Raw genomic sequence first — 27,975 nt, 5'->3', positions numbered from 1 at the left:
CCTTTGCTGGGCAGACTAAAGGAAAGACGAAACAAAGGAAGATATATAAAATTCATTCCTAACAATTTCTGATGATAGAGCTCATGAAAAAGAGCTACCATCTATCCTCAGAAGAGTATTGGAGAAGGTCAGAATCAGAGATAAACTATGCTGGGAATTGAGGGACAAGAGACTCTGGCCTGAAGGGTCCAAGTGTAAACACTCCCTGAGAATTATAGCTCATCACTATGCAAAAAGACAAAAGTGAGAATTCAGTCCTAGAGCAGAGACTGGAAACACATACACACAGACAAACCCACAGGAGTTCTCACCTTTAGTGGGTGGAGTCGTGGGAGGGTCTAACCAAAGGCAGACATATAAAAAGACCTTACCAGGATTGCTGCCAGAGCTCAAGAGAACCAGTGAGCATTATCTATCCTACTGAGAGGAGCATTGGAGGAGGATAGAATCGTAGGTCTAGGAACATGGATGTCAAAGGCTTAATTGAAAGTCTCAAGGCAGAACTCACTTGCTCCATCTGCATGGTGTACTTCACTGACCCAGTCACTGTCAAATGTGGCCACAGCTTTTGCTTAGAGTGTCTTCTCCAGTGCAGGGAGGGAGCTGGTGCCAGATTTACCTGCCCAGAGTGCAGAGGAGTCATTAAAGACAGCAATCTGATACCCAACAAGAGCCTGGAGACTCTGTCCCTCACTGGAAAAATGCTCAGACCTCATTTACTGCAGAGCATGGGGGACCTGACCACCTGTGAGCAACACAGCGAAAAAGAGAAGTTCTTCTGTGAGGAAGAGCAGAGACCCCTCTGTGAATCCTGTTCATTGGCCCCAGAGCACAGGGATCACCACATCCTTCCCCTGAACAGGGCTGCTGACAAGTACAAGGGCGAGCTCCAAGAGACCCGGAACATCTTACACGGAAAAGAAGAGGAATTTAAAATTGCTCTGGACAAAGTGAGAAGGAACAAAGAATATTGTAAGGAAGATGCAGATGCTCTAAAACAATCGATTCGAAATGAATATAAAAAAATGTACCAGTTCTTACAAAATGAAGAAAATCGACACCTACAATTACTGGAGCAGGAATCCAGAGACAACCTGGCAAAGCTCGAGGAGAATGGTGCCAAACTATCACAACAAATGCAAAATCTGCAAAGAATGATATTAGAAGTGGAGGAAGATTTGGACAAGCCACTGTCGAAAATGCTCCAGGACAGGAAAAACTTGTTGGAAAGGAATGGGGAGCTGCTACGTCAAGAACTGAAGGTTGCCTCCTCTCGCTGGAGCACCTGCCCCATCACTGGCTTGAGACAAGTGCTCATGAGTTTCCAGAGGGATATAACTCTGGATCCACAAACAGCCGATCCCCATCTCATCCTGTCGGAGGATCTGAAGCGTGTTGAGTATAGAAGTGTCCCAGAGGACCTGCCTGACAATGAAGAAAGACTCGATGATGCTTTCAGTGTACTGGGGGCTCAGACTTTTACCTCAGGCAAACACTATTGGGAAGTGGAGTTGGGAGATAATGCAGAGTGGGAAGTGGGAGTCTGTGAAGTCTCAGATAGCAGAAAGGGGGAGCCCTCCACGTTACGTGGGGATATAACTGCCCTGAAAGGCTCCAAATCTGAAAATGATTTTTTCATCTGGAAATCAAATGAAGGCTGTCGTTTGAGCGAGTGCATAGCCAAATTGGGCATTTTTCTTGATTATGAAAATGGACATGTAGCATTTTACAATGTCACAGAAGAATCCCTTGTCTATAGTCCCCCAGTAACAAACTTTCAAGGGCCTCTTCGCCCTTACTTCTCTCTTTTCATCAATAATGAAGAAGGAACTCCTACACCACTTGTTATCTGCTAGACCAGTAGAAGATTGTCGATGATGTTACTTACTATGGGAGCCTCTCAATCATAAATGACTGGATAGGACTGAAAATGACTTTCTATTCATCTGAACTCATGTTGAAATTGTCAATAAAGTTATGCATTATCATCAAAACCGATGATAGTATAGGGCGGCTAGTTGGCCCAGTGAATAGAGCACCGGCCCTGGAGTCACGAGGTCCTGAGTTCAAGTCCGGCTTCAGACACTTAACACTAAACTAGAGGTGTGACTTTGGGCAAGCCCTCCAAAAAGCAAAAAACAAAACAAAAAACAAAAAACAAAAAAAAAAACTCGATGAGAGTAAAGTCCATCTTGTTTGTAAAAATACTAACATTTTACATGTACTCATTGTCTTCCTCTTTTGAATGCAAATTCATTAAAAGTAAGTAGGGATTGTTTCATCATTTCTATTTGTAGACTCAGTTCTTAAACACTTGTTGATTGACAGTCACACTTTGTCTTTTTCATGTTGATACCATCCTCCATTTGGCTTGGTTTTCAAACTGATTGTGTTAAAACCCAGAGTTTGTTAATCCCACCTGTGGAATGGACTTGTTGACGTGAAAAGGGAGTCCTGAACTGGGAGGAGCTGGTGATGTAGATTTGGAGAGACACAAGAGAGAGGCAGAAGAACTTTTTGGAAGCAGCACCCTCGTGGAGGCAGAGAGAGACTGAGAGGATTGCTGAGGGCCACTTTGAATTGCCCTGGACTTTTGAGACCTGCCCCCGGAGCTGCCAAAGACTGAGGAGACATGGCTTTTTTGCTGGTACTTTGTCTGTCTGTTTTGATGTTGTTTTGCCAGATTTGTCCACTGGTGAAAGACAGTCCTGTTGTTGAAGAAGTCCTGGAACCTGGCTGTTGGCTAAGAGCTCCTGAGACTGTCCTGCAGACAGAGTGAATACTGTCCACTGGTGAAGGACAGTGCTGTTGTTGCAGGGGTCTGGGAACCTTTCTGTTGGTTCAGAAGCCCTGAAGAAGGATTTTCTTGTTGTATGTTTACAGAAATCCTGGGAGAGGGTTTTGCTAATGTTTTCAGGGGTTCTAGGACTGTTCTGCAGACAGAGGATGAATTAATGAAGAGACTGGCAATGTATCTTATGGCCTTGCTAAGCCTTGTCTCCCCAGGAACTAAGATTGCTGAGAACTTGCCTCTTTCAAGATGAAGAAAAGACCTCCATTTGGGTATTAAGTGTTGTGCTTAAACTTGTTGTAACTCTGGGGTAGATTCAATTGTGATCCAGGGGTGGGGAACTTTTGACCTTTTTGTGTTCTGTGGTTGAACAAATGAATGTACTTTACTTAGATTGGAAACTAATCTCCATTTGAGAAGAGGGGTTTTGTGGTGGACCAAATGAAGGTACAGCCTAGGGGTGGAGTAGTATTTAGAACATGGACTTTGTAATTGATTGAATGAATGGAAGGTCCTGGGGTGGGGTAGTACTTGGAGATTATTTAATCACCCTTAGTAAATGCTGTATTTTGAATGATGTCATATTTTGACCTTCTCTGTTCTTAATTTGTCACTGAATAAAATGGAGAGCACCTATGCTAGTATTCCGAACCTTGGGAAGTTGCCTTTGCTTGGCATTACATTACACTATAATACAAGACTTGGAGGTAGAAAGCTCAAATCCTACCTGAGATACTTAAAAAAAAAACCTATTTTCACAGGTTCCTCCTTGAATTGGAGCTGGATTAAAGGTTATTGGGTCCAACCCTTTCATTTTTTCAGAAGAGAAAACCAAGGCTGAGAGAGGACGTCTGCAGCAGGTGCTTAATCAATGTTTGTTGGACCCAATTAGTCCTTTTTCCAACTTTACAGAATGTAACATAAATATTGCAGAATTAACCAATGGAATGTAAGTTCCTTGAGGGCAGGGGCTATTTTTGGTTTTCTTTGTATTGTCAGCATTTAGCACAGTGCCCGGCTCATAGCTTGTACTTCATCAATGCTTCTTCATTGTTGATTGACTGTCTGATGACCCAGATGCCTGAACTCTGATGTGATGTCAAAGTGCTTTTGATGGGGTTCTCAGGCTCCAGCCCTCTGCCCTGCCCAAAGATACTGTATCTGGCACTGTTACCATATACAATCCAGAGGTCAAGCTATAGACATCAACTCCAGAGGCTATCTTGTTATAGACATAGCAGACCAAAAACATATCCCTTAGACATACCTCTCCCCAACCCCATTTCTAGTAGTGAATGCCACCTGTGCTCAAAGGACAGAAACCATATGTTCCTTGAAGAACTAACCACTCTTTGACCCCACCCCACCCACCTAATTAGCATACTTGGCCAACCATTCATTGTGCTTTTTCTATATAAGTTTTAGATTCACCCCCATTAGGTCAAAAGTTCCGTAAGGTGCTCTGCCCACTATAGCATTATAATAAACTTGCGCTACTTGACTGGAAGACTGCTTGAGTCTGCAAATTCTTTTCAGATGACTCAACCCTGTACTTTGATAGTTTTGGGGTCCTTGCACCCCTAAACTGCATCACTTTGACCTCTAATTAATAAAGGTGACATGGTACTATTCATAGCACCTTGGACTTGGAGCTCACAGAATCTGTCAGTGTTGTACCTGGCTTGCCCATCCCCCAACCTCAGCTCTCCCTCGTGGAAGTGAGCAGACTGCAGGGTTTAGCTCTGCCCTTCCCCAGTCAGCTCACCTTCACGGAGGTTCAGGGAGACTTGGCGCTGGCTGATGGGAATTTAGAGGTGTGTACTGACCAATCACTGTTTTTGGCCTCTGCAAGTTTCTGCTTACTTAATACCTAACCGTCCCTTTAAAAGCTGGCATATTGTTGGTGCAGACTCACTGTTCGATTTGGGCCTGACCCCCAGACAGTCCCACAGAAAAATAAAATCCACTTCCAAATTTTACTCTCCGGGGTCTCTTGTCTCGCTTCTTTTGACACAACATCAAAAATAAGTACTGAATAGAAATAAAGAATCTCTCAAAGGGAAGGCGCCTCAGATAAAATCTAGGAAGAGCATGGTCTCATGGAAAGAGTAAAGAAACCTTTTGGAAAGGAGGCGGGGAACCCTGGTTCAAATCCAAAATCTACTTTCCAGCTGTCTGACTGTGGACAAGTGAACTTAACACTCAGACCCTCAATATCCTCATTTGTAAAATAAGGGAACTGGTTGTAATGGGAATGTAAATTTGTAAGATCTTCCCTGCCCCTAGGCTAAAGTGCACCTGAAGCCTGGGGTGGGAGGCTTGTATTTCAGTAGATACTTCTTGATTGGCCAGTGAGTCAATAAGGTTGTTACATTCTCTGAGCCAGGAGAAGGCTATATAAACCCTGATGTGAGGCTTTGTTTTGGGGGCTCACTTTGAGAAGTGTTCTGTGATTTGATATGGATTCTGGGAAGCCGTTGTCTAGAGCCCCCCCCCCTTTGAAAAACCCAGATGTTGATTGGGTATGGATGTAATGGCTGGACAGTTTGGAAAGCTGTCTACTTGATCTGTTTCTGTCTTGATAATTCTGCCTGTATACTTTGAAGTTCAGGGTGCTGACCTTTTTCCCCTGAACGAGGACTGATTAAAGTAAGCTTGTTAACCCATTTTGAGTTGCTTTCCTTTATCAAAGCAGATCCAAGAACCTGTGTGAGCAGCCACCCTGGGGACGCTGGGGTGCTTGCTGCTACACTGGTCTCAGTGATCTCCAAGCTCTAATATTGATCCCATCATTTAATATCACTGGGCCTCAGTTTCCTTCTCTGTAAAAGGGGAATTATACTGGATAACCTCTAAGGTTCTTCCAATGATAAATCAATGATTCTGTGACCCATCCCTCAATAAGAATACTTTGTAGCCAACAAATGGCCATTCAGACTTTGCTGCAAGATTTCACTAACTCTGGAGGCAGACCTTTCCAATTTTCAATAGTTCTTATTGTTCAATTTTTCTTCCTGCTTCTTTAGAAAATTTACCCACGGCTCTCTGTTTGGCCCTTTAGGGCACACAGAAACAAGTCTTATCTTTCTTCCATTTGTCAGTCTATTAGTCACTCTGTCAGCCAACAAACGTTTATTAAACACTAATGAAGCATTCTAAGCGCAGTGCTAAGTACTGTATTAATTTGTACTTAATACTGTACGAAATTAAAAAAAAACAGTCTCTGCCTTCAAGGAGCTTAAATTTTAATGAGGGAAGATAATAGGGAGGAGAGAGAGAGAGAAGATACTACACACTCACACTGGGATATTTATTTGGAGACAGTTGCCTGATCTACTCTCTTTTCTTCTCTAAGATAAACATTTCTAATCCAGCCTCAGACACTTAACACTTACTAGCTGTGTGACCTTGGGCAAGTCACTTAACCTCAATTGCCCTTCCTCTCCCCGCCTCCAAAAAGCCAAAAAAAAAAAAAAGATATACATTCCTAGTTCCTTCAACTACCCTTCCTTTATGGGAAATTGCTTTTGACTCAGAAAGTTTTATCAAATCTTGCACTTATCCCTTAAACTTAAATGAGTCCTAGCATCATTATGGGAGGTCCACTGACAAAAGCAACCCTTTAAAAAACAGACCCTTAAAAAAACTTTGATAACAAGAATAAATATTTATCATTTATAACTTTAATATTCATATCAATAAATAAATATTAACATAAGTTGTTCATAGGTAGGCCAAGCTAATATAATAAAAATGACAATTCTACCTAAATCAATTTACTTATTCAGTGCCATACAAATCAAACTACTAAAAATTATTTTATAGAGCTAGAAAAAATAATATCAAAATTCATCTGGAAGGACAAAAGGTCCAAAATATCAAGGGAATTAATGAAAAGAACTGCTAGGGAAGGTGGCCTAACCATACCAAATCTTAAATTGTATTATAAAGCAGCAATCATCAAAATCACTTGGTACTGGCTAAGAAAAAGAGGGGTAGATCATTGGAATAGGTTAGGTACATAAGACATAGCAATCAATTATTATAGTAATCTACTGTTTGATAAACCCAAAGACTCCAGCTTCTGGGATAAGAATTCAATATTTGAGAAAAACTGCTAGGAAAACTGGAAAACAGTATGGAAGAAACTGAGCATAGATCAATATCTGACACTGTATACCAAAATAAAATCCAAATGGGTACACAATTTAGATATAAAGGCTGATAATATAAACACATTGGGGGAGCGAGAAAGAGTTTATCTGTCAGATCTAGGGAGAATGGAGGAATTTGTGACCAAGAGATAGAGAACATTATGAAATGCAAAATGCATCATTTTTATTACATTAAATTGAAAAGTTTTTGCACAAAGTCAGTGCAACCAACATTAGGAGAGAAGCAGAAAACTGGGAAAGAATTTTTACAACTAGCGTATCTGATAAAGGCCCATTTCTAAAATATAAAGAGAAATGAGTCAAATTTATAAGACTACAAGTCGTTCTCCAATTGATAAATGGTCAAAGGATATGAACAAGCAGTTTTAAGAGGAAGAAATTAAAACTATTTATAGTCATGTGAAAAAATGCTCTAAATCACTATTGATTAGAGAGATACAAATCAAAACAACTCTGAGGTACCACATCACACCTATCAAATTGACTAACAAGACAAAACAGGAAAATGATAAGTGTTGGAGATGTGGGAAAGTTGGAACACTAATTCATTGCTGGTGGAGCTGGGAGCCGATCCAACCATTCTGGAGAGAAATTCGGAAATATACCCAAAGGCTATAAAAATGTGCATACCCTTTGACCCAGTAATACCACTTCTAGGACTGTATCCCAAAGAGATCATAAAAATGGGAAAAAGACCTACACGTACAAAAATATTTAGAGTAGTTCTCTTTGTGGTGGCCAAGAACTGGAAATTGAGGTGATGCCCATCAATTGGGAAATGGCTGAACAAGTTGTGGTATATGAAATACTTATTATGCTATAAGAAATGATGAACAGGCAGACTTCAGAAAAACCTAGAAAGATTTATATGAACTGATGCTGAGTGAAGTGAGCAGAACCAGGAGAACATTGTACACAGTAACAGCCATAGTCTTCAATGACTGATTTTGATAGACTCAGCCCTTCTCAGCAATGCAAAGACCTAAAACATTTCCAAAAGGCTCATGATGGAAAATGTCATCTACATCCAAAGAAAGAGCTATGGAGTCTGAATGCAGAGCAAAGCAGACCATTTTCTTTTTCTTTTCTTTTTGTTTCTGATGGTTTCTCCCATTCATTATAATTCTTCTATACAACATGATTAATGTGAAAATATGTTTAATAGGAATGTATATGTAAAACCTATATCCGATTGGGAGGGAGGGGAAAAATTTTAAACTTATGGAAGTAAATATTGAAAACTTAAAATAAATAAATTTTTTTTAAAGTAGAAACAAAGTGGGTACCCATCAGTTGGAGAATGTTTGGACACAGTTTGGCATATAAATGTCATAGAAATGACATGGAAATTTCATAGAAATGAATTCTGAAAAACATGTAAAGACATGAACTGATGCAGAATGAAGGAAGCAGACAAGAGAATTATAAACACTGGGACCACAGTGATGCAAATGAAAACACTACGCAATAGATAAATTCGGATGAATTCCAATGGCCAATGCTGATCTTGGAGGATAGAAGAAAAGACATATTTCCCTTTTTTGAGTAAGGTGATGAAGGATTACAGGATGAAGACACTGTACATACTGTCAGATGAGGTCATTGTGTTAAGGACTTTTTTGCTACAAGCCAAGATTCAATGGGTAGGAGAGGGGTTATTGAGAAAAGATTGTGGTATTTAAAAAAAACCTGAAAGGCATCAAAAGAACATGAAAAATACCAAAATTATTAAAATTCTAATTGTTAAATGAAAATTATATAAAAGTATACAAAGATACCCTAAACCCAATTGGGAAGGGAGGAGAAGCATATGGGGGAGAGTAGATGAACCATTCTTCCCTTGCAGACATATTTCAGAAAATGAGTTCTCAACATAGAAGCCTCCCACCCAACCAGAGATAAAGGAGGAGAAACAAAGCCAGATACCAAGTATGGGCCTATTAAAAAAAAAAAAGATGCCCCAAATAAGCACACTGCTCAGAAGAATGGGATATTTTCCTATTTACAGATTAAAACTCAAATGTGTTCTACTTATGCTTACTGTCAAATATGCTTCTAAAATATGTTCAGTGAAAAATTGTATAAAGGGAAGAGTGTTAAACTGGGGGTTTGGAGGCTTCCATTCTAATTTGCCATGTGAGCTGGGCTAGCCCCAACTTCTGAAAATATCAGATTCTTTATTTGTTAATGGCAACCGCTAATGCCTCTTCTGCCTACCTCAGAGGATCACTGTGAGAATTGAGTGAGGGAGATAAGGCATTTTATACTTAAGGAGGCTTCTGCAAGAGTCAAGAAATTTTCTAACAGTAATCACCATTGTTTGAATTCCATCAGATGGAGGACAAGAATCAACATGTGATCAATAATAATAACGGGGAAGGTTGTTAGGGCACCTTAGGGTTTGCAAAGCATTTGATACATAAGAGCTCATTTGATCCTCACAAAGACCATGGGGAGTAGGTGCTATTAAGATTCCCATTTTACAGATGAAGAGACAGAAAGATTCAGAAAGTATAAGGGACTTATAAGCAGCTGAGATGAGATTCCAACCCAGTTTTCCAAGTTTAATGACTTATTTACCGTGCTTTGCTTATGTGACCAACTTCAGTTATTTGGAAAAGAGCCCAGAAACAGAAATGAATTTGATTCAACCCCCCAAATATTTATTGGGGATACCTACTGTGTTCCAGGCACTATGGGAATAAAACCATGAATGAAGTGATTCTGGTCCTAGACAACAAATCATGAAACATACTTTCTTCCTCCTGGTGAAGAGATAGGGGACCATGAGTGTGGTCTAATGGACCACTAATGGATGTGCTCCTAGGATTGGATGGTTTTGCTTTTTTTTTCCATATGAAAAGGAAAGACTTCCAGAGGGTAGCAGTAGGGGAAGAGGAAATGTTGTTGGTCCAAAAATCAAAAGACATCAATACAACTTTTAAAAGAAATAATGCAGGAAGGAAGGAAGGAAGGAAGGAAGGAAGGAAGGAAGGAAGGAAGGAAGGGGGGGAGGGAGGGAGGGAGGAAGTCATGATCTCTACTTACAAAAAGCATATATAATCTAGAGGGGTAAGATAAATATCTAGATATCTATACCTATCTATATCTATCTACAAACACACACATACACACGCAAGACAATATTCCAGCAGTGTCAGGAGACAAAAAGTCCTGGAAGGATTCAGATTAATGAGTAGTTTAGACTCAAGATGCTTTTTTTTTTTAAAAAGGATATCTTTTTAAAATTGGAAATGAATGTAACATAAAAGCAAAAGATATCAACGAAAATATTTAAACACACTAGACTTTAGTAAGTGTTTCCTGAACTGAGCTGACAATTGGATATTTAAAGTGCTGCTGGGTGCCTCCTAGAGAGTTTTGCAAGGAAAACAATGAGATACCATTAGTTGTTTTGTCTTATTTTTTTTTAATCTTGAAACAGGTTTTTTTGCAGACACCAGACCTCAGTCAAGAAAAGACCGTAGACATATCTAGACCTAAAATAGAGCTTGGAGACCAGCTAGTCCAACACTCTTATTACAAATGAGGAAACAGCCCCAAAGAGATATCCAAGATCACCCAGAGAAGTAAGCAACAGCGGCAGGATTTGAACCAGGTTTTGACTCCAAAGCCAGGGCTCTCTTCATTGCAACACAATAATTGTGGTTAAATCAAAGTATTGGACCTTCAGAGGCCAAAATGCAAAGGTTCCCCTACTCCCAAATAGTAACTGTAGCTAAGGCTGACAAAGTCCCAACTCAGCAGAAAAGGATAGATCCCCCAGAGGTGACACATTGACCTCCTGTACCCAATGGGTCCCTGGGACAGACCACATCTGATGCACTATGTTAAGTTCTGAGCACCATATGGGAGCAACCAAAATTAGGAGGGGACTAGAGACCATATGTCATTCAAGGATCAAAGGATTGTAGAGAATTTAGCCTGGAGGTGGATAGACTTGGGGGGAAGGAATATAGGAAAGAAGAGTGAGAGCCTGAAGGACTATCCCATAGAGGGGGAGTCAAGGGTGAGAGTCACTCCATATGATCGGGACTATAGCAGTACAGGACGCTGCAGAAAGGAGAGACTGACTTTGGCTCTCCATTGTGGGGAAACTTCCTATCAATCGGAGCTGTCCAACAGAGACATGAACTGTCCTCTGGGAGACAGGGGCTCTCTAGCCTTCATAGAAGTCTTTAAGCAGAGGCCATTCAACCACCTGCTGGAGATGTTGGATGGGGCTGCTTCCTGTTCAGTTTCAGATTCACAGAGACGGGCTCTGAGATCCCTCATAACTCAGGGACTCTAGGATCCATTAAGGGAAAGTCATCCAACAGGTAGGAATCTTCCAACATCGCACCCTTACAGGGAGGTCCCTTCCCGAGGGACCTCGGGAATATTTGGGTTCTAGTCTCACATTGGGCACATCCTGCCTGTGAGACTCTGAGCCACTCTCTTTACTTTTTAGTGTCCTGAACAATTCTCTAAGACTATAGGCACCAGTCTATATGGGCACAAACATTCCCTAAGCCAATAAAATCCCAGGAGAAAACCCCCATCAATTTCCCAGTCCAACCCCAAACTTTATGGATATCAGCTATCATTATTATCACTATCCTTTATAGCTTTAAGGTTTGCAAAAGGGTTTTCCATATGTAATCTTGCAAGACTCCCACAGAACAATTTGAGGTGGGTGCTTTTATTGCCCTTATTTTGACAGATGAGGAAACATGTAGGCTTCAGTTTTCTCATCTGTAAAATGGGAATAATGAAAGTTGTATTATCTGCCTTACAATGTTACTGTGGGGTAAAAAAAATAAAACAAAGAAACAATCTTATAGGGCTATTTAGATGTGAATTATTATCCCAAAGTTTAGATAAAGAGCTATGGTAAAAGTAGGAAAAAAATCATTTTCATGCACCAATCAATCAACATGCTTTTATTAAAGATCTACTAGGAAGACAAAGTATGTCAGTGGTACAGGGAAGTTTGCCCAAAGGGTCCCTGCCCTGGTGTATTTGTTATCTCCCTGGGAGAACTGAAATAAACATAAGAGAATCAGGAACACAACAAAGGCAATACATGGCCAAATAAACAGTATAAACCATTTGTGCTACAGAAAATGAGAAGAATGAACTTGGAATGAAATTGCCTGGGCTGAAGCCCCGGTTTTGGGTAACATAATGGATTTAAGATTAGACTTGGAATCAGGAGAGCTGAGTCTTAATCCTACTGCAGACTATCAACTGTGTGACCCCAGGCAAATCCCTTCACCTGAGACTCAGTTTCCTCAACTGTAAAAAGGAGGCAACAGCATCTCTCTCACAGGGTTACTGTGGAAATCAAATTCATGCTATATATAAAATGCTCAATCACCTATAAAGTGCTATATAAATGTACATATACAAGCATATATGTGTTACATACATAAACACATATATGTACATATGCACAAACAATATCTATAAACCACTTATATTTACCATGTATACCAAATAGATAAAACCATATATACACATGTGTAAGCATACATGCATATACGCACCATATATAAACCACATATATACAACAGAGGCAGCTAGGTGGCACAGTGGATGGAAGAGCAGGCCTGGAGTCAGGAAGACAAGTTCAAATCCAGCCTCAGACACTTACTAGCTGTGTGACCCTGGGCAAGTCACTTAACCCTGTTTGCTTCAGTTTCCTCATCTGTAAAATGAGCTGGAGAAGAAAATGGCAAGTCACTTCAGTGTCTCTGCCGTGAAAATTCCAAATGGGATCACACAGAGTCGGACACGACAAACAGCTGAACAACACCTATAAGGCAGGGTGGTATGGGAGGAAAAGCCATAACTAGGGTGGGATAACTGGAATACTTCCCAATAGTGCTGACTACAAATGGTTCCTTCCCAGCTCTAAGCTGGGGTGAGTGCCTCTCCTACCCTCTCCTCCTCACAAGCCTTCCTGTAGAGCCCTCATGCTTTTGCTCTAGAGTCTAATTCTTCAACTAAGGGTGCATTTCATGCTGCATGCACCAGGCACAAACATTTCTTAGTCCTTCGGTGGGGGTGGGGATGGGGGTGGGAACATTTTAAGTCAGATAACCTGGGTTTGAATCCTAGCTTTTTGTAAAAGGAGTAAATTGAATTAAATGATTTCATATGTGTCTTGCAGCATTAGCTGAAAGACGGATGTTTTTGTTTTGAATTTTCTTAAAGAGTGAGGAGGGGGAGGAGGGGACCATAGATAGGCATGTGCTCTTCTGATTCCCCAACCAGCAAGCATGGCCACTGGTAACATCCTCTTCAGATTATGTGAATGGCAGTTAGCTAAACCGCCTAGAACACTGCAGGAATACCGAGCTCAATCCCCAGAGGGTCCATTTAGCTTGGCATAGAGAAATACTGCTCCTAAGCCAGAAGGCTGTATCCCAAACTTCAAACACCATCCTGTAAATGTGGCTAGAGGATGAGAGAATAATTCACAGAGGTTTTCAAGCAGGTTTGAAGGTTAAAAGCGATAGACAATCTTTGCATCCCCAGAAATTCCTTTATACAAAAAATTACCAATTTAGTTTAGAAGTGTTATGCTAATCAATTCCACAGAATCCTGTGCTAGGGGCTGGGGTCAGGGTGGGGAATACAAGGATGAAGAAGAGAGAAGGCTTCCTAAAATAAGGAGCATTGTGGACCTGGAGTCAAGAAGCTGAATTCTGGCCCGATTTACGCCACTAGTTACATGATCTTGGATGATTCTTATTCTCTGAGCCTCAGTTTCCTCATTTGTAAAATGAGAGAGTTGGACCAAGTGGTCTCTAGGTCAGTGATTCCTAGGGTCTTTCTTCAAACATGTGCCCGACACTGTTGTAAGCCCTAGTCATGCAAAGACAGAAGAAACCCATCCTGACTCTTAAGGTAGCTTACATTCTGAAGGGAAAATCGTTCAAGGAGTTCGTGTGGGCATCTTGTTGAATTCAGGTGCAAATAGGTTAAATCTGCAGAAATGGGGCAGAAATGACCAAATTGTAGCTGTTATCTCAGTCTAACAAGGGCAGCTTTCTCCTCTTTCATAGTTCTCTCTGCCAACATGTGTAAAGATGGGCAAGACAGAGGCTCACATCTGTCACACACCAGACCTTCTTCAGCGCTACTTGTCACAGTGAATCAGATGCCAGGAAGCAGGCTGATGGTAACTGAAAGAGGGGGAATAAACAGAGCTGAAGGTGACCCTGAGGGGATCTTCAAGTTTGAATCCAATCAAGCCAGCGCCAATTTGGATCCAAAGTGAAGGACAGAGTTTTTTCTCCTATTCCCCTAATACATTCATCTATCTGGAGCTAGTTTCTGTGGCTCAGTCCTGGGCAGCCCATTGGAAGGTAGCCAGCCTCAGTCCCAGCTGTGGTTCCCCAGCACACAAGCAGCCCACTATTCAGACAGAACACTTCTTGGGATGAATTCTCCCCTGCGCAACTGACATGAGGAAGGATTTCCAGAAACTCAGCCAACATCAGCTCCAGCACCTCCTGGGTCAGGGGCCTTCTCATAAAAGAGTTGACCGCTGGAGACTGAGACCCGAGGAAAGGAAAGAGAGTTGGAGGAGAAGAAAGAGAAGGTGATGGCAGAAAGCAGGAGAAGTGGGATTCTTAAGGCAGAACCAGCATGGTAGTTTTTTTTTTTTAATTTAGTAATTTTGTTCTTTGCCACCAATTATCCAACAAGTGTAAGCAATGAGCATTCATTAAGCACCTACTATATGACAAGCTTTGAACTTGGCACCAGAGATTCAAAAGTAAAAAAAGAAATAGTCTCTGCCTTTAAGAGACTTACATCTAGAAGATTCTCCCTGAGAGAAGACATCTCCTTAAATAACAAGTCTAATCAAGAGCAAGTAAGATATATCTATAACCAGAGAGAGGAGGAAGGGAACAAGAAGATATTAAGAGTCTATGTGCCAGGCATGGTAGTAATTGCTTTACAAATACCTCATTTAATATTTGCTCTTCACAATAACATTGAGAGGTGGGTGCTATTCTTATCCCCATTTTAGAATTGAGGAAATTGAAGCAGGTGGAAGGTAGATTACTTGCTCTGGGTCACACAATTATTAAGTGCCTGAGATTGGATTTGAATGGAGAAAAGAGGAGAGGAGAGGGGAAAGGAGAGGAGGGGAGAGAAGAGAAAGGAAGGAGGAAGAGGAGGAGAGAGAAGAAAGAGAGAAGGAGGAGAGGGAAGAAAGGGAGGAGGAGGAGGAAAGGGAAGAGAGAAAGAACAAGGATCTAGCATGAGAGTACATAAATTGGAATTCGTTGATAATTTTTAAGAGGGCAATACTGACTCTGCCACTGACTGGTTATTTGGCCTCTCTGGTCCTCAGTTTCCTCATCTATGAAATAAAGAAGTGAAGCTAACCCATCTCCAAGGTCCCACCCAGCATATTTCCTCTGAGACTCTGACATCTTCTGAAAACTAATAAAAATGAAAACCAGAATTTCCCAAAGCAAGTGAATGGTGATCCTGTGCTTGACATATTCCCCCTTTGTTAACTTTTCTTTTTAAATGAAAGAAAAGATATATTAGCCCTTTTTTGTAGGAATGAGTACATTTTAGACTGGGATTATTTGTTAAAGACTTCTCTGCCCTCTCTAGTCATTTTTTTTCCTTGCAAAAAAATCTCAAAGACAGCAGGAGAGGGTGCCAAGGAAGTCCTCAGGAAGCTGAGAAGCTCAGGAAAGAAAAACAGTGGTCAGGTCCTATACCATGCCCCTGCAGGCTCCTGGAACCCTAAAGGGACATTTGTTAACTTCTCACCCCTACCTGGGATAGGAGACTTTAATTATGTTAAGTGCCACTGTAGTCCCTGGTCTCCTGATCCTGCTGTGGGGTGGGGGTGCTCTGTGGGTACCAATATTAAGGCAGCAACGGGGGACAAAGGCTAGCCTTCATGTTACAGAATTTGTGGAACACTCAAAGAGTAAACTCTTCCAAAGCTCAGTCTCAATTCAGGCCTGAGTGGTATGGTGCAAATGGCCCTGGATGTATAGCCTTAAAATCATAGATCTAATGCTGGAATGTGCTTTCAAAGCCATCTGGTCTAATCTCATTTTGCAGAAACCCAAAAAGAAAGTGACTTGTCCAAGATCATACACCTATTAAGTGCCAGATCTAGAGTTTGAATCCAAGTTGCAGAAGAGGAAAGGATGAAAGAGGGCAAAGGAAGAAAGAGAGGAAAAAGGAAAAGGAAGAATATATGAAGAAAAGGGGAAATAGAAGAAAGAAAAAAGGAAAAGAAGAAAGGAAGAAATTTGGGAAAAGAGAAAAAGAAGAAAGGACTGAAAGAAAAGAGAGAAATAGAGGAAAAGAAGAGAAAAAGGACAGAATGTAAGAGGGGAAAGGAAAAAAGAGAAAAATAAGAAAAAGAAAAGGAAAAGATTAAAGAGAAGAAAAGAAAAAGGAAAGGAAGAAAAAGGAGAGGAAGAAAAAATATGAAAAAGAAGCTGAGAGGAAAGCAAGAGAAGGGGAAAAGTAAAAAGGAAGAGGGAGAAGAGAGAATCCAAGGCTACCTCCACTCCAGAATGAGATATTACAGTAGGACTTCAAAGCTGTACACTGTAGATGTTTAATTAATGACCTCTGTTTTACAAGAGAAACCAGCAGCTGGATCCTCCCAAGCTTTAGCCAACTGGCTTATTTGGATGATAGCTGGTGGGCCCAGCTGCCTCTGGCTGTGCTCTGTAGTGAACCTGTTGGCACAAATGGAGACCAGAAGCTGAGGTGATAAGGATCCTTGCCATGGGCTATGCGTACAACATTGGGAAAATCCTTAGCTTCCTTGCATGTCAATTATCTCATCAGTAAACTAAGGATGGCAGAATAGAGTTTGTTCTTGACAGACTTGAAAGGCTAACCTGAAAGAAAGGGAGCTAGGCATTGCTCATAGGAACTAGGGAGAATGGGAAGAGCGGTCCCTGTCTGTGAGAAGTTTCTATTCTATTGAGAAGATACAACACATCTGGAAAAATAACAAAGTACATATACAACAACTTCAAGAGTCAGGAAGCGCTAAGACCTAGGAAGATAATGACAGGTGTCCGAGAGGTGGCATCAGAACAGAACATCTCCAAATGCCAAAAGGAATTTGGAACAGAACTTTTATCTTTTTTTGGCTACAGAACTGTGATGTCACTGGGAAGTCTTGGAGCAGAGAGGGTCAAACTTCCACTATGTGCATCACGGGGAAAGTAGACACCACATATCTGTAATGTCAGCTGGACAGTTTTGTGTCCCCTTGTCCATTTTCCCCTTAGGTGGCATGAATACCCTTCATCATCCCAGGTCTATAGACCAGGGACAAAGCCCAGGCAACTCTCATTCACACCCCCCAAGCTGGAATCATTGTGTCATGGGATCACTGCACAGATGGCATTGAGGAGGAAGAGTGAGCTGCTGTCCCCCGAGGGACAGTTTTTGTAAATTCTGCCAACACAAAACCTGTTGCTTAAAAAAATGCTACTTCATTCCAGCTCAGCCTCGGTGACAAGCTGTTTAATGGAGCGGGAGAATCGGGGCCAAGGAAGGACGATTAATTTTAGTACTTCCAGGTACAAAGGATGGGCAGATTAACTGGGTTCTCAGTCATACCAGCAGCCAGGGCTGGAAAGGAATGGTCACGTTTATGCATATGCAAAGAGAAAGTGTGTCAAGGTGGATAGAATTTTGGACCTGGCTTCAGGAGGATCTGTCAGAACCCACATCCACTAGTTAGTAATTATATTACCTTGGAGAAATAATCTCACTTTTCTGAGTCTCCACTTCCTCATCTCCAAAATGATAGGAATAACAGCCTCAAATAATAATAATAACTAGTATTTATATAACTCTTGAAACATCATTTACTCTGGGCAAGGCACTGAGTCCTTAGATCCTGGTGAATAAAAAGATAAAAAAAATCCTGGCCCCTGCCCTCAAGGGTCTTACTACCTTAGGAACTGCAAGATGAAAGTCCGAAAGAATCTTACCTAGCTGGTGTCTACAGTCCCTCCCAGTCTATGCCCGACCTTGAAGCAAAAAGCCTTGGCTCCAATTCCTGGCCCCCAAACAACTATTTAACATCTGAAGCCTCATTTAGAAAATACTTTCCACACTTGTTAAGCTAACATACCCTTAAATCAGTCGGGGAAACCTGACAGCAATAATTAGCAAAATATGTAAATCTATTTTTTCTTTTTTGCCCATAGAGAAGGTTATGGTATTTTTGCTATTGGAAAAGCAGTGGGAGGCAGAAAGAGAGGTTATCCCTCCTCCCTCATTTGTTCTTGGAAGTCCTACAAACAACTACAAACATTTTAATTTCAAAAAAATTAATGTTTCCAGCTTCATGACCAGGGCACATATCTTAAAACAGAACTGCTAACAGCATGCTCTATTATGGAGAGGTCTGGAGAAAGATTGACAATATTTCCTTAGCCTAAGCTTAGCTAATGCCATGACACATAAACCCTGAGTTGTTATAATAACCAACACTGGTCCCAGAGAATAAAGGAAATCTACTCTCTTCTTGGCAGAGAGGTGGGGAACCATGGTAACAAATGGTCACCATGATACGGGGAGTCACAGTAATGGCTGTTTTGGCATAACTGATCTTCTTCTTTCTTTGTCTAAAGGAAGGTTTATGGAAAGACTTAAATGAACTGATGCATAGTGAAATGAACAGAACCAGAACATTTTACATAGTAACAGCATTGAAATTCAATGAAGAATTGTGAATGACTTAGCCATTCTCAGCAGTATAATGACCCAAGACAGTCTCAAAGGAATAATGAAACATACTATCTTCCTCCAGAGAAAGAACTGATATTGATTGAATACAGACTCAAAGGTGCTATTTTTCACTTTGTTCCTTTCGTTTTTTTTTCTTTTATTCAAGTCTTCTTGTACAAAATGACTAATATGGAAATGTTTTACATAATTGCACACGTATAACCTATATCTTATTGCTTACCATCTCAAAGAGGGGGGAAGGAAAGGAGGGAGGGAGGGATAGAATTTGGAACTCAAAACTTTAAATAAAAAATGTTTAAATTAAAAAAAACAGAAAGGAGGGTTTAATTCTGGAAGTAGGGGGAAGCAGGTTCTATATCCAGAAATGACTGAAATAAAGACAAAGGCAGCAGTTAACCTTTTTTTAAAAACAAGCTTAAAAAATAAATATCATGACACATATGTTAAACAAATCCAGCTGGCAGAATTCTGAGATGCTTAAACACAAATATATCTAATGAGTGTCAGCCTAACTTAAGACCTTCAAGGGAAGTCAGGTTTCTGTGGTGTAGGCTGTGTGCTTATTTCTTTGGAACCAGGTAAATTTCAACATTTGTGGGATTCAAATTGATGGAATTCTGCCTTAAAGGGAATCATGACCCCATTTACAGGTAATGCAAGTAGCTCCTGTTACATACAATGATACTTCAAGGCAGAGAGTATAAGTTTTGTGCTTCCCACTTTACAGATGAGTAAATGTTATTCAGAGAACGAAATTCAAATGCAGATCTTTTAGCTCTGGCTCTTTAAATATGGCCCGAAGCAGAAAGATTACTAGGAAACAGGTCACAGTAAGTTGTTAAATGGGCAACATAAGCATATTCTTTATGTTCCATCAAAGCCATAGTCATTGAACCATAGACCATTGGAACTGGAAAAGGACTTTAGAGCTCATCTAGTACAAGGCCCTAATTTTTAAAGACAATGACACCAAGTCTCAGAGAAAGAGGTTGAACCAAGGTCACACAGGTGATTAATAGGCACAGTTCCTGATACAAGGCAAGCACTTAATAAATGCATTATTAGTTCATTCATCTGGGTATGCAACTCTGAGTTCCCTGGGGAAAGCAAGAGGAGGAGGGGAAGGAAGAAAGGAAGGGAAAAGAAAAGAGGAAGGGGGAAAAGTAGAAGGGGAAAAAAAAGGGAAAGGGAAAGGTTTTTTAAAAACTTTTTTGTTAAGGTTAACTGTTGCCTTTGTTTTTATTCCAGTCATTTCTGGATATGGAACCTGCCACCCCCTGCTTCCAGAACTAAACTCTCTTTATTAACAAAGGAGAAAGAGAAGGGGAAGGGAAGGAGGAAAAAAAGGAAAGGGGAAGGGGAAGGGGAAAGGGAAGGGGAAGGGGAAGAAATGGCACCATGCTAAATGCTTTACAAGTATTAACTCCCAGTGAATGCATGGTTGTTGCTTGATTGCTCTGAATTCTAAGGCCAGTATTTCAATTACATCAGCCTGCCTCCCCTAATGTCCAAGGAAAGAAGTGGCAGGGGATTCACCAAAAATTTAGACAAAGGTGCTGTTGGCTTGAAGGCAAATATTAGAGGAAAGGAAAGTCCAAAGGTTTTTTTAGATTTTTTATTTTTCAGATCATTCTAATGCCAGAGCTAAAAATCAGAAGTGAAGCTCATTATCTCCAAAGAGGAACAGAAAATGACTCTGTAGGTAGAAGAGGACGCTTTAGCTATGCACTGAAGGGGGTTGGGGGGTGGGGATTAACCAAAAGGAAGAACAAACATCTGGAAGATGGAAAAGGGGGTGGTCATTCAGGGCCAGAAAGACTCTTTGAATGGCTTCTGGTCTCTTCATTTTATTTCCCCAAGTGGACCTTCAAGTCTGAAGGCAAGAACCACCACCTTCTAGCTTTCTCTTCTATTACCCAAATGCTCCAAGGGCCAGTCACTACAGTGTGAAAGAAAGAGCTCATTCTATATCAGGAGACCCCATCCCCACCCCTAGGTCAAGTGCCAAGTGTAATGGTTTAACCTGTCCCAGGTTAAATAGGATCATAGATAGGGAGTTAGTAATGACCTCAGGGGACATCTAGACCAAACCCCTCATTTTACAGATGACAACACTGAGGCCCAGGGAGACTTAGCGACATCTACCATCTTCCCCTGATCTACAAGTCTGGTTAAAGTTAATGTCACAGTAATACATACTCTTTCAGTGTTTTATTAGTCTTGGTTAAAAGCACTTAGAACCTGCATGACCTGGGCTGAGTCAAGATGTCTGAGTAGAAGCAGGACCTCCCCACTGTTCTGGCTTCAACCTTCCCCAATCAATGTAAAAGGAGGACTCTGAACAAACTTTGGAGCTGCAGAACCCACAAAATGACACAGAGAAGATAACCTCCCGCTGAGGACAGCCAGGCAGGTTGGCAGGAATCGGCCAGTGCAGCGCTCTGGGAGCCTAGTCCAGGCCCCTTGAGCTGGAGGTTTTAGCCCCAGGGTGGGTATGACCAGCCACAGGCCAGAGGGACTCCATATCAGCAGCAGCTGTGGCTGTTTCTAGAATTATCAACACATAGATGCAAAGGACAAAGTGAGAGGTCAGTGCAGTCTGGACTTTGGGACCCAGTAAGTGGGAGTGTGTGGCTTTTACCCCCAGGGCGAGAAGCCACTGAGACGCCTGCACAGCCAGCCAGAGCCAAGTGGCAGCTTCAGCTCCTGGCCTGCAGAGTGTAGGGGGATCAAGCAACCAGTCTGAGGGGTAATCGCTCTTGCTTTAACCTGCTTGGATCTGGATTGCAGTCTAGGGTGGAGGTCCTGGGGTGTGTGCCCAGCCTGCCAGAGCATGTGGAGACCTCAGAGAGGGCACCCATCTAATACCTCTGGAAGCTGACAAAACCCCAGCGTTTGGGACGAAAGCTCCCCTGTCTGGTGGCAGAGTCCTACTGTGGCAAAAAGCCCAGGGGTCAAGTGACTAAGGGGTGACATGACCAGGCAAAGGAAACAAAGCAGACAGAAGATTCCAACATTACACTCCTATTTTGGGGACAAAAAGGAGCAAAGCATGGAATAGGAGGAAGACAGTGAAGTCAGAACTCCTGCACCAAAAGCTTCAAAGGAAAATACGAGCTGGTTACAGGCCATAGAGGACCTTAAGAAGCAGATAAGAGAAGTGGAGGAAAATTAGGAAGAGAAATGAGAACAATGCAAAAAAATTACAAAATGAGAGTCAACAGCCTGACTGAGGAAAATAACACATTAAAAAATAGACTAACCCAATTGGCAAAAGAGGATCAAAAAGGCAATGAGGAGAAGAACTCCTTAAAAAGCCAAATTTTCCAGATGGAAAAAGAATTTCAAAAGCTCAATGAGGAGAATCATTGCTTCAGAATCAAATTGGAGCAAATGGAAGCTAATGACTATGAGAAATCAAGATGCTGTTAAACAGATCCAAACAAATGAAAGAATAGAAGGCAATGTGAAATATCTCATGGGAAAAAAAACACTGACCTGGAAAATAGATCCAGGAGAGATAATTTAAAAATTATTGGACCACCTGAAAGCCACCATCAAAGTAAGAACCTAGAAATCATCCTCTAGGAAGTTCTCAAAGAAAACCGCCCTGATGTTTTAGAACCAGAGGACAAAATAGAGGTTGAAAGAATCCACTGATCACCTCCTGAAAAAAAGATCCCAAAAAGAAAACTCCTAGGAATATTATAGCCTGGTTCTGGGATTCCCAGATTAATGAGAGAATATTACAAGCAGCCAGGAAGAAACAATTTGAATATTGTGGAAACACAATCAGGATAACCCAGGATCTGGCAGCTTCTACGCTGAGGGATCGAAGGGATTGGAATATGATATTCCGGAGGTCAAAGGAGCTGGGATTAAAACCAAGAAACACCTACCCAGAAAAACTATCATATTTCAGGGAAAAATATGGTCATTCAGTGGAATAGAGGACTTTCAAGCATTCTTGCTGAAAAGACCAGAGTTGAATAGAAAATTTGACATTCAGATACAAGAAGCAAGAGAAGCATGAGAAGGTAAACAGGGAAAAGAAATCACAAGGAACTTATCAAAGTTGAACTATTAACATTCCTACATGGAAAAACAATAATTGTAACTGATAAAACTTTTCTCAGTATGAAAATAGTTGAAGGGAATATATATATATATATATATATATATATATATATATATATGTTTATATATGAGGGCATAAGGGCATATGAATACATACATGAATATATGTATATATGTTTACAGGTATACATAGATAGAGGGCACAGGACCAATTTAACAGGAAGGGATGATACTTAAAAGGGGAAATTAAAAGGTTACAGAGGAATATAATGAGAGATGTAGAGAGACAGAATGGGGTAAACTATCTCATAAAGAGGAGGCAAGGAAAAGGGTTACAATGGAGGGGAAGAATAGGAAGGCAAAAGGGAATGGGTCAACCTTATTCTCATTGAATTTGGCTTGGGGAGGGAATGAAATACACACTAAATAGGGTATCTCACCCTACAGGAGAGTAGTGGGGGAGGGGGTGGGGGGGGGGGGTGATGGAAGGGGGGGCAGGCTGTGGGGGAGGGAAGTTGGAAGCATTCACTTTTGAAAAGGGATGGGATCGAAGTAGAGAATAGAACAAGTGGGAGGTGGGATAGGAGGGAGGGAAATATAGTCAGTCTTTTACAATATATCTACTATGTTATTGTTTTGCATTAGCTACACATGTACAACCTATACTGAACTGCTTATCTTCCCATTAAGGGTGGGTGACAAGGGAGGAAGGGATTGAATCATTAATTCAAAGTTTTAAAATCAAATGTTTAAATATATATACTATTATTAATACTATTTTACATGTAATTGGGAAATAAGATATACAGGCACCAGGGCATATAGATCCACCATGCCCTACTGGAAAAGTCAAAGGGGGTATGGAAGAAAATATGAGAGGGAGCAGATTGAAGGAGGGGATATCCTGTGGGACTGCTATTTTGGGGCAGTGGGTAGGGGGAAAACTGGGAGAAAATTTGTAACTCAAAATGTGGCAGAAATGAATGATGTAAATCAGAAGTTAATAAAGCATTTGAAAAATGGGAAAAAAAAAAGAACCTGCATGACCTTAGGGAATTCACCTCTCTAGGCCTCAGTTTCCTCAAAATGAAAGGGCTCCAGACCTGTGTTCTTATGGAAGGAAACAGCTGGAAGCTGTCACTTAACATCCTCTAACCAATCATTAATCTCTTCCTTCTATAGATTTCATTCCTGCCACATTTTTTCTCCCTGGGCTTCATGATGAGGTAGAGCAAATAAATAATTTGTCATTAATTAAAAAAACAAAAACAAAACAGAAATTAAGTTAGAAATGATAAATGGAGAGATATTGAAGATGATTCCCAAGAAATGGCCCACAGGTTCTCATTCACATGTGCCAGAAAACCCCCAATAGAACTCCACTTTGGGACATTTTCTTATCACCCATCATAGGGTCGGAGGAATTCTCTTTACTCTCTGTGTCCTACTTTAGCCTCTATCGACTCAACCCCCACTGACCCATATCCTGGTGTGAATTCTGTCCCTCACCTCCACCAATTTGAGTGCTAATCAGAATTTACTATTCCCTTCACTAAAACTGCTGGAGTAGGGTGAGGAGGAACCATCCATTCTTAGCTGGGCAGTCAGAAAACTCCAGGATGTCTTTCTAAAGGGGTAAATGCTTGCTGGTGTAAAGGCCACTGGACCTAGAGCCCAAAGACTTAGCCCCACTCAGACACTTTCTAATTACAAGTCATTTGCTCCAGAGCTGTAAATCACAAAGCTTAGAAATGAGACCTCAGAAGCCATCAGTCCAAACCCTTATTTTTGTAGATGAGGAAACTGTGGACCAAGGATATCATTGACTTTCCCAAGGTCACATAATAAATGGTAGGGGTCAAATTCGAACTCAGGTCATCTAACTCCCAACTCCATACTCTATTCATTTTGCTGTTGAGTCGTTTCAGTCAGGTCCAACTCTTTGTGACCCCATTTGGGGTTTTCTCGGCAAAGATACTGAAGGGTTTGCCATTTCCTTCTCCAGCTCATTTTACAAGTGAGGAAACTGAGGCAAATGGGTAAGTGACTTGCCCAGGATCACCCAGCTAATCAGTGTCTGAGGCCACATTTGAGCTCAGGGCTTCCTGATTCTATCCATTGCACCACCTAGCTGCCCATAGTGCTATAGAGAACAGAAACATTTTGAGTACAGGGGAGGAAAAGGAGCTGGCAGCAGTAGCCTGTTACTGCCTAAAATCCATGACTGCCATGAAAAGGACTTTCTCTGTCATCCTCACCCTGGAAAAAGCATCTGAGTAAGTCTCAATCAATTTTTGTGTCATACTTTGAATGAATGGAAAATTCTACGGTCATGATGAATTGTTGGGACTATACTGTAAGCTAATATTTTTTTAACTAATTCACTAAGCCCAAGGAAAAAGCTTGGGAGTGTGTTTGCAACCCCTGGATACTCATGGGGAGGGGGAAGCTGCACAAAGTTCCAAGACTCCTTCTAGGTTAAGGAAAGAGGGGTGTATTTGTCTCCAACAGAACAAGCTTAAGAACCAGATGCCCACTGTTTTCCCTGCCAAAGTTCACTGCTTTTTAAAATCCTTTCAGCATTCTGGTTGTGGCATGGAGAAAGCAGGAGTTATGGGCAAGCTTTATCTTCAACCTCTCACTTTAACAACCCGGGATAAAGAACTGAAGGGTCCAAGTTCCAAAGCCGTACTTTCAGGTTTATCACCGTGCGCCTAAGGCAAATCATTTTACTGCTCTGGGTCTCTGTCTAAGATTGTAACAGTCACTGAACCAATCTAAGCCTCAGTTTCCTCAACTGTATAAATTGAGGGGGTTTAACAAGATGGCCCCCGAGTCTTCTTCCAGCTCTAAATCTATTTTTCTGCCAGTGTCAATTAAACCAAGGTCTCATCTCACTTCATGTAAAGGGCTCTTTCCACCATGTCCTACTGTCACTTCTTCATGTGCAATGAATGACTCAGGATGCCTAATGGCCTTGGATCAGGCCCAGGGATGCAGGGACCATGGCTACTGCTAGCATAAAAGGATGCCTATCTCCTCCTACGTGTTGATGGGACCATATTCTTCCTTCCAAGGAGAACTTGGAAACCCCAGATATTCAAGAATTCAATAACTTGATTAGAGCACTGAGGAAGGAAAAATCCCTTTTGGTAAAACAGATTTAACGATCCCTTCCCAGGAATATAGCTACCATTTAACATTGTAGGGATCCCCAAAAGTTTTGGCATGCCTTTGGATTAGATAGATAAATACAGATAGTGTATGTGTGTACATATGTGTACATGGGGATACATATATGTAGATATATGTGTGTCTTATACATATATGTGTGTAGTATATATGTGTGTATGTATATACACACCACACCCATAAACCCAAGAGATCCATGGGGAATGACGAGGAGAAGAGCAATTGGAAGAAGGAGAAAGATTAGATTTAAAGCTATGACTTCATATATACAGGGAGCTCCTTCTATGAAAACTCCATCCACTACTGCAGATTCACAACTAATAGGAAATCAATAATTTTCGAGAAGCACCTAAGGCACTGAGAGGTTAAACAATGGTATGTGATCACATGAGATAGTACACGTCAGAGGCTAAATTTCAACCCAAGTCTTCCTGGCCCCAGTGTGCTATGCTGAAAGAGAAAGACGGCTGGAAAATGATTGTGTGTATGAATATCTACAGAAGAAAAACCAAATGAATCATCTGCTTTTTCTGTGCTTTCATTGATGTAGGGAATTCCCGCTAAGGAAACTCCCTTTACTAATGTACTCAAAATCTTTCCTGCAACTTAGAATCAGAGAGACTTTGTAGCATGGCTCTATGGAGAGTGCAAGTGGACCAGAAGAGGCCTCCTAACAGGTATGATCTGAGCTCAATCTTGAAAGAATCCATGAAAACTACAATGTAGAGGAGAGGAGGGAGAGCATTTTGGGTTTCATGAAAATCTCTTTAGACACAGCCATCTAATTCATTACCCTGCCTCTAGATAGATCTGCCTTTGAATCATCAAAATGTGGCCCACTGTTCAGAATTTTCATTTAAAAAGAGAGATGGAAGGAAAATTGAGAGATCAACTAGCATTTTCCTGTGAAGAACATCCTCTCCCTCCCCTGAAACCTCCCTGGTTGGGCAAGATCTTTATGAGATCCTAGGGTAGTTATCATTAACCTGTGCTAAGGAGTAAAAGCATCCTGGTGTCCCAGAGATTCCCAAGCCTACTGTCCCTTCCACAGTCATTTTCCAGGGGTCTCCCCAGGGAGAGGTCAAGGAACCATAGACTGAAGAGTTGGAAGGGTCATCACCTCCTCCAGCTCCCTTATTTTCCAGAGGAAGAAGTCAAGACTCAGAGACAAATAATTTGTCCTGCCCGTGGCCACAAGGGAGTATTGGCAGGATTTGGGCCCCAGGGTCCTTTGACGCCCCAAATCCCATGCTGTTTCCACAACACTCCAGCCCTAAACCAACCCTCCATTCACTCCAATGGACATCTATGGACATAGATGTGTGAATGTGTATAATTATACATACACATACACAATACATGGGAGAGTCATTATGGTAGGGTGGTTAGAAGTCAGGACATCTTGGGTTCAAGTCTCACCTCTGACACATACCAGCCCTGTGATCCTTGGCAAATCACTTAACCTCTTCTTGCTCTAGGAAGCTAAGACAAGAAGTCACAGAGAAGGCACTGGCTGCATTGCTAGAGGGACTGTCCTCATCTGGAAGTCCCCTATATCAATGAAACCACAGGCCAGTCCCTATCCCTGTGCTCTTACCCAGAGTCACTCAGAAAGATGTGTTCTCCCTACACTCCAATTGGATTAGCAGAAATAGGAGATTATACATATATACACACATACATATTACTATGTCCTGTGGTAGTAGCAGCAGGATTATAATTTAGATATATATGTATACACATATATCTGAATTAAATATGGAACTAAAATAATAGTAAGTACTAATGGAAAGACAAACAGAAAGAGAAAAAGAAGGAAGGGAGGAAGGAGGGAAGGGAGGAAGGAGGGAAGGGAGGAAAGAGGGAAGGGAGGAAGGAAGGAGGGAAGGAGGGAAGGAGGGAAGGAGGGAAGGAGGGAAGGAAGGAAGGAAGGAAGGAAGGAAGGAAGGAAGGAAGGAAGGA

At 41.3% G+C, this 27,975-nt stretch overlaps 1 protein-coding gene and 1 pseudogene across 1 annotated transcript in view; one reads left to right on the top strand and one right to left on the bottom strand.

The window, feature by feature from the left end:
- CHST11 (carbohydrate sulfotransferase 11) overlaps window positions 1–27,975 on the bottom strand; it is a 311,294-nt gene that overhangs the window by 204,248 nt on the left and 79,071 nt on the right. The window lies entirely within an intron of this gene.
- On the top strand, window positions 391–3,442 carry LOC138169802 (probable E3 ubiquitin-protein ligase TRIML1 pseudogene; annotated as a pseudogene).

This window comes from Petaurus breviceps, unplaced genomic scaffold (assembly GCF_028583685.1).
Source record: "Petaurus breviceps papuanus isolate PSGF00001 unplaced genomic scaffold, PetGlider_PUasm1.0 379, whole genome shotgun sequence".
Taxonomy (NCBI): Eukaryota; Metazoa; Chordata; class Mammalia; order Diprotodontia; family Petauridae; genus Petaurus; species Petaurus breviceps.
This window is presented reverse-complemented; position numbering and strand designations above follow the sequence as displayed.